Here is a 15873-nt window from a genome sequence, read left to right as displayed (position 1 = left end):
ATAAAAAGAATCATTGAGCTGGTTAACTGGCTAGAGTTAGAAGCTTAGTATTTTTTGAGGAAAAATGTTGTTGGAACTTAGTCTTCTTTAGTTGAGTCTTTATGAAGCGAGATTACATACCTCTATGAATCTCATTTGGAAAAGTGCAAGACTTGTCAAAGTAAAGGAAATTCCTATTTTGTAAAGTTCTTCTACTATTCAAAGTTAATACAAATATATTTGTTTTTCTCAATAAGCTGTTAATTCATTGTTTATTTTATGGATTCCTTGATCACCATAATAGGTATGATTTATAATATTTTCTATGTAGGTGCTATTTAATGTTTTCTTGTTTGTTATTGCAGTTCTTCAAAGATAACTCTTTCGAATGACTCTAGGATGACTACTATGAACAAGCACTAGATCTAAGGTAGGATCTTAACACCTTTGTAGTATTTACTTATAAATCACGCATGTCTAGAGAAAGATAGGTTTGTTTTTCTGTTTGTTGCTAGACTATCTTTTGATACTAGGGAGATCGGTCTTGTCCACAAGATTGATTTATCTGGCCAACAAATTGGCGACTTCACTAGGGAAGGTATTTGATTTTTGGTTTTCCTTTGTTTTGACTTGAGAAAATCATTTTTTCTGGTTTTTGATTAATGTACATTGACTTGGTAGCTTTCAAAAATCGTGAAGTATTTTTCTTTTGTTTTTCTTTAAGTTTTCTAGGGACCGCACTTTGTCTTCACAGACAGTATGGACATCTCCACATTTTCCTTGAGTAAACAATGCGGGACCACATTTGTTGCTTCTGGAGCCTATGGACCTTGTAATTTTTTTTGAAAAACTTAAGATATCTTCTTCCAGTTAAGTTTAGGTTTGATTTAGGATTCTTAGTATCTACCCAGATCTGTATATTTCCTGTCAAAAATCTCTTGTGAGTGAGTTCCGATAGTATTTTTGTTTTGAATGATTTTCTAGAAGTTTTGCATCCTTGAAGTGGTTTTCACTTTGTCTTTGTAGTGAATCAAAGATCAGAAGCTTGAGAAACCTTAGATCAACCTAGTTTCTTTTCGTCTTCTTGATGAGTCTGACTTGGTTGTGAAATCTATCCTTTGTGAGAAATAGATTTAGTTTTCTCGTTGCAAATCTTTAAACAAACTTTGTTATAAGTTCTGAATTTCATTTTTACAAAAGAAAACATATTTGGATGTTTTTTTTTGTTTTGTTATTCTGTACAAATGAATCCTTAGTTTGCTGAACAACTAAGTAAAACATCCTCAAAAAATAATTGAAGCTTTTCTTCAATTAGATTTTTAAAGTTTTAGATCTCAAAATTATTTTTTTGTAGTTTTGAGTGTTTTTCTAGAACTTGTAGATCTCTTTTGAAGCAAATTGTTTTTTTGTAGTTTTGAGTTTTGAAAAGTGAAAGGGATTTATTGTGAGCATTAATTATTTCTCTCATTTTGAGTTCTTATTTAAAAAAAAGAAAAAGATTTTCTTTCCATTTCCATGTTGAAAGAAAAAAGAATTGCTTATCATTTTAGGTGCATTTTTTTAGTGTGTTTGAATTTGAGTCTTCACACCATCAAAGTTTCATTTCCATACTTATTGACTTAAAGAACAACCCATAAAAGTAATGCTTAATTAAAATTGATCTAGTAATCTTTTCTATTTCTAGAGCTCTTATCACCAATATAGCTTAGGCTGGTATCTTGGAGTAGGGAGTAATTAACTCTCCAAGATAGTTAAAACAAACAAGTAGATACATCTTGCGGTAGGAAATAAATCCAATTATAATTGATACATTTCGGGAAGCTTCTCTTAAAGGAGTCAATCATGAGATCATGTCCGAACCTTTGAGACAATGGTCGTGGACCACACTTCTAAGACTACCAGGACAATTCTGAAGAAGGTGGTCACCCTTACATAACATGCAAGGGAATTTTACTTTCCTGGGCTGGTTGGAAGATTTTTCTCATTAGTTGCATCAGTAACAATAGTTGTTTGGTTTCCCCCTTTCTGTTTCATTGGGAAAGATACAAGAACTGCGTGTATTATAAATGGTAAACCTCGGATTAACCATTGTCGAGGAACCTGGGGTCACTTGTTCATAAACCTCGGATTGACCATGTCGAGTAGCCTTCAAGGGGATTGAGCTTTGTTACTCTGCCCTTGCGCGTAGAATCGGATCGTCGACTGCCCCCCCAGTTGTATTTTTTGCTGTTGGTAACCTTAGTGCCCATAAACTTAAGATTATTTCCTAAGGTGATAGTGAAGGAAAGATCTCACTGTACCTAGAGCAGATGTCGACTAGACTCACTTGGACTCTCTGGGGGGTTCTCTTCATTCGAGATGGTTCTATGAAGAAACTTGTGCTAGTCTGTTTCATTAAGCAGGTTGTCGTGGTAACTGTTCCAACCACCCTTTCTGTATTAAACTTCTACTAAGTTGGATTTAATCACCAACTAGTGTTTTTAGTACGGGAGGCTATTGTTTGTGGCTGGTTTGAATTCTTATATTTTTTAGGAATGTGATTCAGTTGTTTGTTTCTATAGGTACCTAAGGTGTTTTTATTGAAATTTTCTTTGTTTACGTGTGATTAATTAATATTTAATCATGGCTGAATTACCGAGACAATCTCGTAGACTCCAGGGGAACCTCCTGAGTATACACCAAGACAACTTGAAGGGCTGCGAGCTCTTGTATCACCTAGTGACAGTAGATTTGGATCACCAGAAGCCGGAGAGTCATCTCTAATTGTTCATCTCAATTATCAAATACAAACAATAGAGCATATTCAAGAGCTAATTTCATTTTCCGAAGTTATTGGTAGTATTTCTCCTTCCAATGAATTAGCTTAAGAACTTGAAATTTTTTAGCCTAACACTGAACCTGCTATTTTGGGACCATCTTCAGGATTTGCTACTCCAATTTCTAGTGATCGGGGTTCACCTAGGGTAAGAAATATCATTACTCAAAATCTTCCTTCTTGCCTCATTTCTATTGAAGAACATGTCAGTCCAGATGAAGACGTAACTCCTCCCGAAAACCAACAGAATTTAAATCTTAGGGAGCGTGAATCAATATTCTACAGTCCTTTTAGGAGTGACACTTGGTATTTGTCATTGACAACTTTTTTAGAAAACCCGGGTCTTAGTTTTTCACCACCTCAAATTCCTTTTCATCCTACACCAAGAGATTATTATCCTTCATCAATCATGTCAAGATAGTCATCTATGTTTTCCTAATCACCGAAAACATTTTTATACGGCGATCCTTTTGTTCCTTCAAGGTACCAGTCACTCTTTGGTACTTTTTCAGGAGCAACTCCTCGACTGATTGGAAAAGATTTATCATCTGGTAGTAATGGAACTCAAATGTTGAATGCAGAGCAAATCCATATGATGTCTGGTAGTATTCCAAATCCTCAACCTCAAGGTAGTTAGTTACCGCCTGGGGGGCAACCCCAAGGTAGTCAGTTACTGCTTGGGGGAAAACCTCAAGGTAGTCAGTTACCACTTGGGGGGCAACCCCAAGGTAGTCAGTTACCACCTGGGGGGCAACCTCAAGGTAGTTAGTTACCCCCTAGAGGGCTACCTCAAGGTTTTCAACCTTCAAGATAGTACATACCCCAAGGTCAATCCCAGACTCAGTATATTCCTCAGGGTGCTTATCAACCCCAGATTTAGTACGTGCCTCAGGGTTATCAACCTCAAGGTCAGTACCAAACTCAAGGTTTCCAACCGCCTTCTAGTCAATCATTTTTACAAGGAGTTGGAAGTGTACCGCTTAATTATCAGCCCTACGTTCAACCAGGTTATGGTCCTCCATATGCACAACCTTTTATGGGTCCATACCCCAGAATGAACATGGTGTGGAATCATCTCAAACTCAACAGACTATGCAAACTAATGTACAAGTACCTAATCAACCTGGACAGCCTTTGGTTTCTGGTCCAACCCAGCAACCTGTCCAACCTACTATTCAAATCTCTACACCTGGTCTAGTTCAGCAGCCTGGGCCTAGCACACCTAAGTCTCCACCTCAAACTGTTACAAGTACTTCAACTTCTGTTCAACCTACAACACCTATTTCTGGAGCATCTGTAGCTTCGGTTTCTACTATCCCTGCATCAGTGCAAATTCCTCAAGTCTCTGTGCCATAGTCAGGACCTACAGTTCATACTTCGGTCCAGATGCCTACAGGAAAAGCTGGTACAAGTAGGATTGCCACAAGTCAACCGAAATTCATCTATCAACCATACCAAGGACAATAACGATTTGGTCCTACTATACAAAACTTAGTTTATCAGTATCAACCATATCCTGTCTATACTTATCAACAACCTCAACAACCCCAGTTTGGTCCAGTTAATCCTGGTTTTCCAGGAGGTTATAACATTCCTAATGCAAATCCAATTCCAGGTTATCTTGAATATCCTCCTCCTAGAACTGGTCTCATTACTCAAGGTTTTTGCGACCCTAACTTTCAGTTACCATTTATTGCAACTTTGGATTTACCTGATTTGTCATGCCTTATGAACGATCTGATTTACTATCTTCCGTGTTAGCCGCCAATGCCTAGTAAGTTGCCTAGTGATATCCCAAAATTCGAGGGTAAGTCAGGCAAGGATCCGTCAAATCACATTATGACTTGTCACCTCTGGTGTGCATCTAATTCAATCATTGATGATTCAATTCAATTGTGTCCTTTTCAACGAACTCTTATTGGTCTCGCCACCAAATGGTACATTGAGTTACCACGAGGCTCTTTTAATAATTTCAATAAGTTAGCCAATGATTTCTTAACTCATTTTCAGTTGCCTATCAGATACGACAATGGCATGGAACTGTTAACTTCTCTGAAACAATCCATGTCCACATATATTTCTGATCATATTCATGAATGGCGACGTAGAAGGTGTGCGTGAAAGTTTTCATTTCGAAGCAAATTTTAGCGGAATGGTTCATTAAATCATTGTTACCCAAAATCATTGAAGATGTAGCTAAGGGAGGAGTTGTCACTGAAGAGTAAGTCATTGCTTATGATCAGTACCTTGGCCTCGTCTATACGCAGTCAGGTACTTTACATGAAAAAAATCCCTGATCTTCCAAAACACAGTGAAATAACTGCAGCACCTTCAGGGTTTCATGCCGCTGATGGTATGATTGGTTCAGTTAGTACTAAAATTAAGAAGAAATCTTCAGAGAATTCTTCTCCTATAATAACTTTACCTGATTCCCGAAAGGAGATTCTTCTGTTGAAGTTTTTGCCGACATCCATGTCGTAGAATCATCTACGACCAAATCAAAATCCGGTAGTAAAAAGAAGGGGAAGAAGAAAAATAAACAAAATTCAAAAGATAAAATGGATAAAAATGAATCTTCTGACGAAAAACGGAAACCTCGCTATCCTTTTTTCATTTGCGATGAGGATCATTTTACCAAAGAATTCCCACATTGAGCATAGGTTTTGAAATTTGTTAAAGGTTCTCAAATGCCTGCTATCTTGAAGGATCCTTTTCCTACTCAAGATAGTAAAATGATTGGTTCTTCCTCGAATGCCTCAGAAGAACCCATTATGATGATGTCTCATGTCAAGATTGTGACTCAATCGTAAGATTATGGTAGTAAAAATCCTGTTGGTGGTAACAAAGTAGAATCTTCTAATTCAAACACATCAACTACACCTCCTCCTAGTTCTGGTCCACTACAGATCGAGAAACCCAACACTGACTTAGTAATCAAACCACTTTCTAAAGGTGTACTTAGTAAATCAGCTTTCAATCCACATGCAAGAGCTGCTCAGAATTACAACATTGTTGAAGACTTAGCTATTTCCCCTTCAACAATGTCGGTTTTGGAAGTGTTGCAATCGTGCCTAGCATAGCATAAATTAAGTATTATCTGCTATAGGAGTTGTCGATATTCAAGATACAAACCTAATAATCTTCGATTTAGAGAATAGTACACCCCACCTACTTCTTCAAATGGCTTTCCAGATTCCAGTTTTAGTCAAAAACAAACCTTGCTTTCGGACTATGATTGATGAAGGGGCTTCTACTTGTATTATGTCGATCCAGTGTTGGAAATCGCTTGGTTCTCCCACACTCAATTAGTCTCCGACAATTCTAAAGGCTTTTGATGGACAAGGGTTCCATCCTTTTGATATTTTGTAGGATTTACCTATAGGGGTCGAAGGCAAAAACATAAATCTAGATGTGGAAGTGGTTGATGCCCCTCTAGATTACAACCTTCTCCTAGGTCGTAGTTGGTCTTATGCTATGACTACTATTATTTCATTGGTCTTTTGGCTTATCAAGTTTCCTCATAATGGAAAGATCATTACGATAGACTAGATGACTTATTTCTCATCCGAACCAGCCTCTATAGATAATATTCAGCACATCAGTAAAACGACTATCCCTTACAAGGATGTTGGTAGAGGTTTGATTTAGGGTTCTGGTTTACTGGGAACTTTTTCCTTCCCTCCTCCTAATGTATCAACTTCTATTGCAAATATTCATATGATTTCATTGAATACTATTACTTTTGATGATCCTTGGATCATACCTTCCAATTCTAAGGTGGATTCATTTGATGGTGCGATGCCTTTGAGTCCCTTTGAAATTGCATATCAGGTTGTACAGTCGTTTTCTGATTCTTGTTCAACCGAAACTGATCTAATGAATGTGGTCCATGGGGAATCACTTTTGATATCAACCTCAACTACAACAACACTTTCTAATCCTGTTCATACTAATGAGCAGATTCGTGAAATTTTGTTTGTTAATGATTTACCATGGGAAGATCTTCATCATCGATCTTCGTTTTTACCTGAGCTTGATCATTTTGAAAATGATTTTTCTTCTATTTTTACTACTGATTATGTCAAAGAACCACAAAACCCATTGCAACATTATGATTCTGAGTTAAATTTGGAAAATATATCTCGAACGGTTGCTATTGACATTTCAGTTAAGCCATGAATTATTGAAAACATTCATATAGGTGCATCCTGTACGGACGATGAAATTCAAACTTATAAAGCCCTATTTCAAGAATTTCGTGATGTGTTTGCCTGGTCATATCAAGAAATGCCAGGAATCAATCCATTAATTGTTGTCCATGAAATTAAAGATTACCCAGATGCTAAACCTGTCCGGCAACACTTACGCCAGATACATCCGAGAAGAGCCACTGCTATCAAAGCTGAAGTTGAGAAATTAATTCACATAGGTTTCATTTATTCAATTCCTTTAACCGATTGGGTATCAAATATTGTTCATGTCAACAAAAAAAAAGGAATGATAAGAATATGTATCGACAATAGGGATATTAATTGAGCTTGTCCTAAAGACAATTATCCAACTCCCTATATCGATCAAATTATTGATGATTGTGCCGGCAGTGAGATTTTCTCCTTTATGGATGGTTTTTCTGGTTACAATCAAATCAACATACTCCCTACTGATCAACCTAAAACAACTTTCATTTGTCCACGGGGGACATTTTCTTATTGCAAATTACCATTTGGATTGAAGAACGCTGGAGCAACTTTTCCAAGGGCTATGTCTTACACATTTCATGACATCAAGCACATTGTGTAGCCTTATCTCGATGATTTACCTACCCATTCATTACATAGAGTTGATCATCTCACTCGTTTACGAGCTATCTTTATGAGATGTAGGCATTATCGAAGTCCACTGAATCCACACAAATGTGTATTCTGTGTAGAAATGGGTCGCTTACTGGGATTTGTCATTTCAAAGGCTGGCATTCATGTCGACCCCTCGAAGGTTGAAGCTATCGTCAATCTACCTCCTCCTTCAACTCTTCACCAACTCCAAAGTTTGCAAGGCAAAGAAAACTTTTTACATCATTTCATTCATAACTATGCCGAGATAACGAAAGGTTTTACCAGGTTGTTAAAACATAATATTCCATTCTTTTGGGATGAGATTGCTGATCAATATTTTGATGCACTTAAACACGCATTAACCCATGCACCGTTACTGCATCCTCCCAATTACAACCAGGATTACTTTTTGTATCTCGTGGCTCCTCATTCCACCATTGGCATGGTTTTAGTTCAAGAAGATGAATTCAACAATGAACATGTGATTTACTATCTCAGTTGAAATATGCATCTGAATGAGCTTAAATATTTTCATGTGGAGAAATTAGCCTTGGCAGTGATCCAAGTTGTCCAAAGGTTTCGTCACTACACCTTATTATGCAAAACCACGGTAATTTTTTACTGTAACCCTATGATGTATATCTTAACTAAACAATTACTAGGGGGAAAGTATTCCAAATGGATAGTTATCCTGTAGGAATTTGACTTGGAATTTGAGAAATCCAAGGCAAAGAAATCTCTGGTTTTTTTCGAACTGATGTGTGATTTCCCGAGTACTGATACTGAAACTGTGGCAGAGCAGCCCATTGCGGATGAATCCTTGTTTCTTATCAGTACTCTTGATCCTTGGTATGGAGATATTATTGTTTATCTCCAAACCCAATATTTTCGACCTAAAATCTCACGATCTCAGTGACAGAAAATACGTTTCCAATCCCAACAATACAATATTATTGGTGATACACTTTATCATCGTGGAGCAGATTCTGTTTTCCGACGTTGTCTAACTCATGAAGAAGCTAAAAAGGTTCTAAATGATTGTCATTTTGGAGCATGTGGTGGTCATATGTCTGGGTATGCCACAACCCAAAAGATATTGCGTGCTGGTTATTTCTGGCCATCCTTATTCAAATATTGTATCTATGCAATCTGGAAATGCCACAATTGTCAAATCTTTAATCGTAAAATGTGTGCTCCACCCTCTCCTCTTCACCCTATAATTGCTATCAGTCTTTTCGCAAAGTGGGGCATTAACTTTATTACATGTAACCCTCACTTGGCTGGGGGGCATGCATATATTATCCTAGCGATAGATTATTTTACTAAGTGGGTCAAGGCAATGCCTACATTTTCGGTAGATGGAAAGATTGCTGCAACTTTTGTATTCAATCATATAATTGCTATATTCGGTGTTCCTCAAGCTATTATTACTGATCATGGAAGCCACTTTTGAAATATCATGATGACTGAACTGACATATCAACTTGGCATGCGCCATGATAGTTCTACTCCATATTACCCGAAGGCTAATGGTTTGGTTTAAGCTACCAATAAAGTTTTAGTCACTATGATCAAACGAATCATTGGTATTCATAATTCAAATTGGCATACAATGTTATTTTCAGCACTTTGGGCATATCGGACCTTAGTGAAAACATCGACTGGTTTCACTCCTTTTCAACTGGTCTACGGTTTGGAAGCAGTGTTACCTATTGAATGCAAACTTCCGTCATTACAATTAGCCATAGAATTACTCCCAGCTACTTTTGAAGAAGATAAATGCTTTTTGTACTTAGCTAAGCTAGATGAGAATCAACGCATTGCTACAATAGCGAACAAGACTCATGTGAAATGAATGAAAGCTTAGTACGACAGAAATGTTACACCTCGTAATTTTTCAGAAGGATACCTAGTTTTACTATATGATCAAGCGCACAATAAGCTAGGGGCTAGAAAATTTGTACCTATGTGGCATGGTCCTTACATTGTTAAGCAAAAGCTGACAAAAGAGGCTTATGAATTGATAAATTTTGACGATGTCTCTTTGGGTAGACCCAGAAATGGACTTTATTTGAAGAAATATTATGCTTAAATTTTGTGTCGAGATTTTTTGTTAGATTAGTTTCTTTACAACTGGTGTGTTTTAGATTAGAAAAGTGTGCCTAGTTTAGAGAGCGCTCTTATCACTATTCCTGCTTATCTTGATTTTACTCTTGATATTGCAGATGTTGACGTCTCTTCAAACATACATTGGTTTTGCTGATGGTGCTTCTCGTAGTACACGAAACATTTCTTTTGCAGCTTGGGTTATCGATTCACCCTCTAATGAGTTAGTGTCTATGCATGGGGTAAGCCTCGGTCAAACAACGAATAACATTGTAGAGTATAGTGCAGTGATTGAGTTATTATCTGAATCCATCTCATTTGGGATTCAGAGTTTGATTGTTAGGTTGGATTCTGAACTCGTTGTATTATAGCTTAACAGGGTTTATGCCATTAGAAATCCAGTGTTATTAAGGTTATTTTTGAGAGTTCGTCTCTTGGAACGTGAATTTGATTACATTGAATATCAGCATATTCCAAGACATTTAAATACATTAGCAGATGCAGTTGCTTCTAGTATGATAAATAGACATTTGCAATAATCAAAACAGTAAATTTAATAATATTTGACATGTTTCACGAGATAGTCGGTAATAATGATATATCATGGCATAGGAGTGTGTTTCAAAATATACATCGTCTTCGATCATTGGTTGAAAAACACCTTATGATCGGCAAAAATGATAATAAAAAAAGACAAAAATGTCGTGAGTCTACAAAATCAATCATTTTATCCCTAGTGATGATCACGATAAGAAACTACTTCACGGGCCACCCTACCTAGGAACCTCCTAAAAGGTCCTGGGATTCCAATCACATATCTTTGTAACCTAAGTGGAATATCATCTATATCAGTCTCTGGAATATCTAGTGTCAAGCACTCTAGATGATGCTCCAAGTCGGTCAGGATCTCTCTTGATTGGTGTTTCCAGGAAAACTAGTGTCTATTTGATCTATTTGTCCCACTAAGATGGGTAGTTATCTTTGAAACAAACAATTCAAAGTAACTTGCGTTTTCCTTTATGGATGATAGATAAGAGAGAAGCAGAGAGCACCAACCTCGATCTTTCGCTTGGATCCTTGCTTGTTTCCTCTCTCCTTTGATAGAATTTGTCACTCCTTTCTCACTTGTCCCGCTTCAAAGAACACCCGTAGAGACAAAGCAATAGAAAACCATCAAAGCATAGAGATCTAAAATACCATAAACCATGCAGAATTAGAATTACATTAACCATACAATTGCATTTACCATCACAAGATTTATAAGTACACAAGTATATGGAGGAAAACTCAAATAACTTTATTGATAGTAGAAGTAGAAGAGAGGATTACAACCCAATTGTCTGATCCAACATCATCCTCCCAGCATGAAAACCCTCTTCACCTCATGAAAAGCAAGATCACCCAACAATACAATGTCTCGAAGAGAAACCAACAACACTTCCTTACCAATTACAAAATTCCAACCTTTTGGATCTCTAGGATGAGGGATCCATTTATAGATATTTGTAGAGGGCTGAGTCAACTTCTGGGTTTTGATTAGTGTCATTTCACTAGTAGTTCTTGGTTCCACTTGGATATTTCATGATCTCTTACTCATTGTTGGGTGAATTCAGAGAGGCAAGTATCATATGAGAAGTTTCTAGAAGATTCCCTGGGTTTCCACTTAGCAAACTGTCTCTGCCATTTGTCTACTCTTGCCCATCACACCCTACAGAAGGTTCTTTCAGTATGCATCACACCTGGCCAGTGTTACAGTCAGTATGCATCACACCTTCAGCATGGAGCAGTCTATATGGGCCAGTTTTGGCCAATTCTGAGTGGTTTTTCAAGTGGAACTTCTGGGAAATGATGTAATCAGTTGACCATGATCCTTTAGAGTGTGAAACAATAATTTTAGGGGTTTAAGAGACCTTGGTTTATCAACATATGTGACTGGGGTTGCAGTGCCCAAATATGTTTGTAACAGTTGCCCCCTAAAGCATGAGGTCGTAAATCTTCTGACATCGGGTGAAATGCTTTATCATGAGGATCCAAGGTTTTTTGAACTGGAAGGTGATCTATATAAAATACAATACAATACATTATCTTCATATTATTTTCATGATCTAGCTGAGGTGGGCATTCCCATGCTCAGCTTTATAAATTCATTTTCATGTATATACGACAAACAATCATCTGTGTTGCAGACTGATGATTCTTGTAGATCCATCATCCCTTAGCTTGGATGATCATCTGTGCAGCTATGGAGTACATTTGATGTCCTTATTTTCTTGAATATATCGCAGTCTAGATGGATGAAACTAGATTTGGGGTCTTCAAACTCGTTCAATCTTCGCTCAATGTACAAGTCGATCCATGTGAAGAGATGTTCTGAAGTCAAACATGGAAAGACATCGCCTGATTACCAGCCAATGATGTAAGCTATTAACAGGTGCGAGAGGAATCACCAATAATGATAATGACCCTCAAGGTACTACAGTATAATTCATGTAGTGTGAATATAGGACTTGATTTCAAACACCACGTAAAACTTTTCGGTTGAAGGCCATTGATGTAAACCTGTTGCCAAAAGTGAGAAACTTGCCATTAAGGCATGGAAGCTTCAAAGTACTGAAAGGGTTGTTCCTAAGTCAACTTCTTGGATAATGAGCTAATGTCGACAAGAAGTGACCCATCATAGGAGGTCCTTAATGAATCCCACATCTATGACACAAAACGAAGAAAATTTTCTGGAGGTGAAAACGATCTGATGATACAAGGTTTAGGAATGGCGGTCATGAAAACTGGAGAGTGAAGGCATTGCAGTGGATGAGGCATTAGCTGGGTTGGTGAATTTTCTGAATGACTTCTCTTGAACATATCGGTGACAATGAGATGGATCGGTAGTGTTAACCCCATGGATGGCATGGAGGACCAATGGTGATGATGAACGAAATAACCTAACCCGACTCAATCATGGTGATGGAGTGAAAGTGTCATGTTCAAGAGCGACCTGCTACCAATGAAGTTCTTCAAGTTTTCTTCCCTTTTTCCCCAGTCATTTTTTATTAGTACCTCTTTATTTTTGTCAAGCTTGAGGAGGATAACATATGCTTGTTCTATAATTTTCCCTTCGGCCAAACCTGTCGCTATGTTTTAGCGAGCCTAGCTATAGTGAAACTCGCTCTTGTCTAGATGGACAAGTTTGTCGCTATTTTTTTAATGAGTTTAATGACAAAGATAACTTAGTCCTTTTCATGTTTAGAGAGTTTGAAAAGAGACAGAAAGGAAGCTCCAGTAGTCCTTTTTCTTGGCATAATCCCTTAATTCCAAAAAAGTATAAAATAATACGAAAGGGATGACTTTTTGATAGTTTTACCGAGCCGAACAAGACAAGCGCTCGATCTTTTTGTGTAATGATCCCTCAGGTCCAAAAAGATTAAAGTTTAGAGGAGAGATGGCGCTTCCCTTTACTTTAACGAGTTGGAAAGGCCAGTAGCTTGACAATATTTTCATATTTTATGAGTCTAAAAAGAGCTTAAAAGAGACTCGTTTCTAAGGAATGAGTGGTATTTTTGGGTAGCAACTGGTTCTAGGTAAGTTTGCAACTTCTCAAACATGGCAGTGTAACGAGGGTGGCTAATAGAATAACTTGTCACGTCGCTTCCTCAAAAGGGTAAACAATCAAGTGGAGGCGTATGACCGACTAAAAGAGTGGAGGTGATTGTAAGAACATGACCAAGGCTCAAAAGGCTGATAGCAATGCCATCACAAAGGTTATTTACCGAGGGTGGATTCCTTTTTTAATGAGCTTGAATCTTTAGGAAATATGCTTAGTGGTGGGTTTATTTTTTAACGAGTTTGAACCCTGTGGTAACACTGCTCGTGATAATAGTCAGAGATGTTCAATTTACCATTGCAGTGGATGAGGCATTAGCTGGGTTGGTGAATTTTCTGAATGACTTCTCTTGAACATATCGGTGACAATGAGATGGATCGGTAGTGTTAACCCCATGGATGGCATGGAGGACCAATGGTGATGATGAACGAAATAACCTTACCCGACTCAATCATGGTGATGGAGTGAAAGTGTCATGTTCAAGAGCGACCTGCTACCAATGAAGTTCTTCAAGTTTTCTTCCCTTTTTCCCCAGTCATTTTTTATTAGTACCTCTTTATTTTTGTCAAGCTTGAGGAGGATAACATATGCTTGTTCTATAATTTTCCCTTCGGCCAAACCTGTCGCTATGTTTTAGCGAGCCTAGCTATAGTGAAACTCGCTCTTGTCTAGATGGACAAGTTTGTCGCTATTTTTTTAATGAGTTTAATGACAAAGATAACTTAGTCCTTTTCATGTTTAGAGAGTTTGAAAAGAGACAGAAAGGAAGCTCCAGTAGTCCTTTTTCTTGGCATAATCCCTTAATTCCAAAAAAGTATAAAATAATACGAAAGGGATGACTTTTTGATAGTTTTACCGAGCCGAACAAGACAAGCGCTCGATCTTTTTGTGTAATGATCCCTCACGTCCAAAAAGATTAAAGTTTAGAGGAGAGATGGCGCTTCCCTTTACTTTAACAAGTTGGAAAGGCCAGTAGCTTGACAATATTTTCATATTTTACGAGTCTAAAAAGAGCTTAAAAGAGACTCGTTTCTAAGGAATGAGTGGTATTTTTGGGTAGCAACTGGTTCTAGGTAAGTTTGCAACTTCTCAAACATGGCAGTGTAATGAGGGTGGCTAATAGAATAACTTGTCACGTCGCTTCCTCAAAAGGGTAAACAATCAAGTGGAGGCGTATGACCGACTAAAAGAGTGGAGGTGATTGTAAGAACATGACCAAGGCTCAAAAGGCTGATAGCAATGCCATCACAAAGGTTATTTACCGAGGGTGGATTCCTTTTTTAATGAGCTTGAATCTTTAGAAAATATGCTTAGTGGTGGGTTTATTTTTTAACGAGTTTGAACCCTGTGGTAACACTGCTCGTGATAATAGTCAGAGATGTTCAATTTACCATTAACATTGTATTCTTTCGACGGTCATACAACCTGTTCAATTACTCCATCAAATTGATTAGAAATGCAAATACATGCTTGAAAAATGAGTTAAAAACTAACATTTTACTTGAATTACATGAATAGTAACATAAAAGCAGTTTTACCTCTCATTTTTACCATTTCATTCAAATTTGGGATTGTTGGAGCTTTGGAGGTGTTTTCCCCCTCGAATTTCATCAGCTGATTTCAGGAGATTCGGTGGACTATTTTCTGTGCTGTCTGGACCAAGTAGGAGCTAACCTTGAGCTCTTCAATTACATTCCTTCCTTTTCTGATTCTGAGCAACTTTTCCTGTTTTTATGGGCCTCAGTGGTTTGAACAATTCGTTCTCTCCCCATCACACCTGGTATGCATCAAAAGGTGTGATGCATACTGAGCTAGCCATTGGCCAATCAGTATGCATCTCACCCTATACATAGCCAGGGTGCGATGGCGCAGGAGGGAAAGTTTATGCAGTGTTTTCTCATGGAAATTTTGCCCTTTTTTACCCAAATCAGGATCCTAATTCATCTCTTGTTTGTGTTTCAGATATTCATCAGATCAAGATGGTCATTACATGGTGTGAACGTGAGCATGAAGAAGAGGACATGATTGTGTGACACAATTCGGGTACGGTTACTGCATTGCAAAACTGTGGCTTGCTCAAATTCTTCCACATATCCAACATGAGGCAACAAATAAATTTGTTGCAATATCTTCTCAATGCATGGGATCTGACCAACCAGGTGTTCCAGATTAGAGGCAAATCCATCCCTTTGACAGTTGAGGATATCTACTTTTTGATTGGTTTATCGAGGCGTGGTGCTCCTCTCTCACTATCAGGATCTGCCCGTGGGGGTGAATCTGTGAGGCATTATATTCACCAGTTTTGTAGAGATGGATCTCAGCTAAGTAGGGATGGAAAGATTAGTATTTGAGATGTCACTGATTGGTCCTTGAGGACTATTTTATTCACCTTTTCTAGATTGGTTGGTAGCGTGGCTCTTCATTTGGCCAACAGGTCTTATATGCAGTATACCCTGGAATGCCTTGAACCAAAGGTATTCAACTGGTGTGATGTAGTACTTCTAGTTATAAAAGAATAGCTTTCCAAGGTGAAGAATGGAAGA

The sequence above is a fragment of the Pinus tabuliformis genome, chromosome 3_1, assembly GCF_031772625.1.
Source record: "Pinus tabuliformis cultivar Carrire ecotype Pingquan chromosome 3_1, CPIR1, whole genome shotgun sequence".
In the NCBI taxonomy this organism is placed as follows: domain Eukaryota; kingdom Viridiplantae; phylum Streptophyta; class Pinopsida; order Pinales; family Pinaceae; genus Pinus; species Pinus tabuliformis.
Note: the sequence above shows the minus strand (reverse complement) of the source record.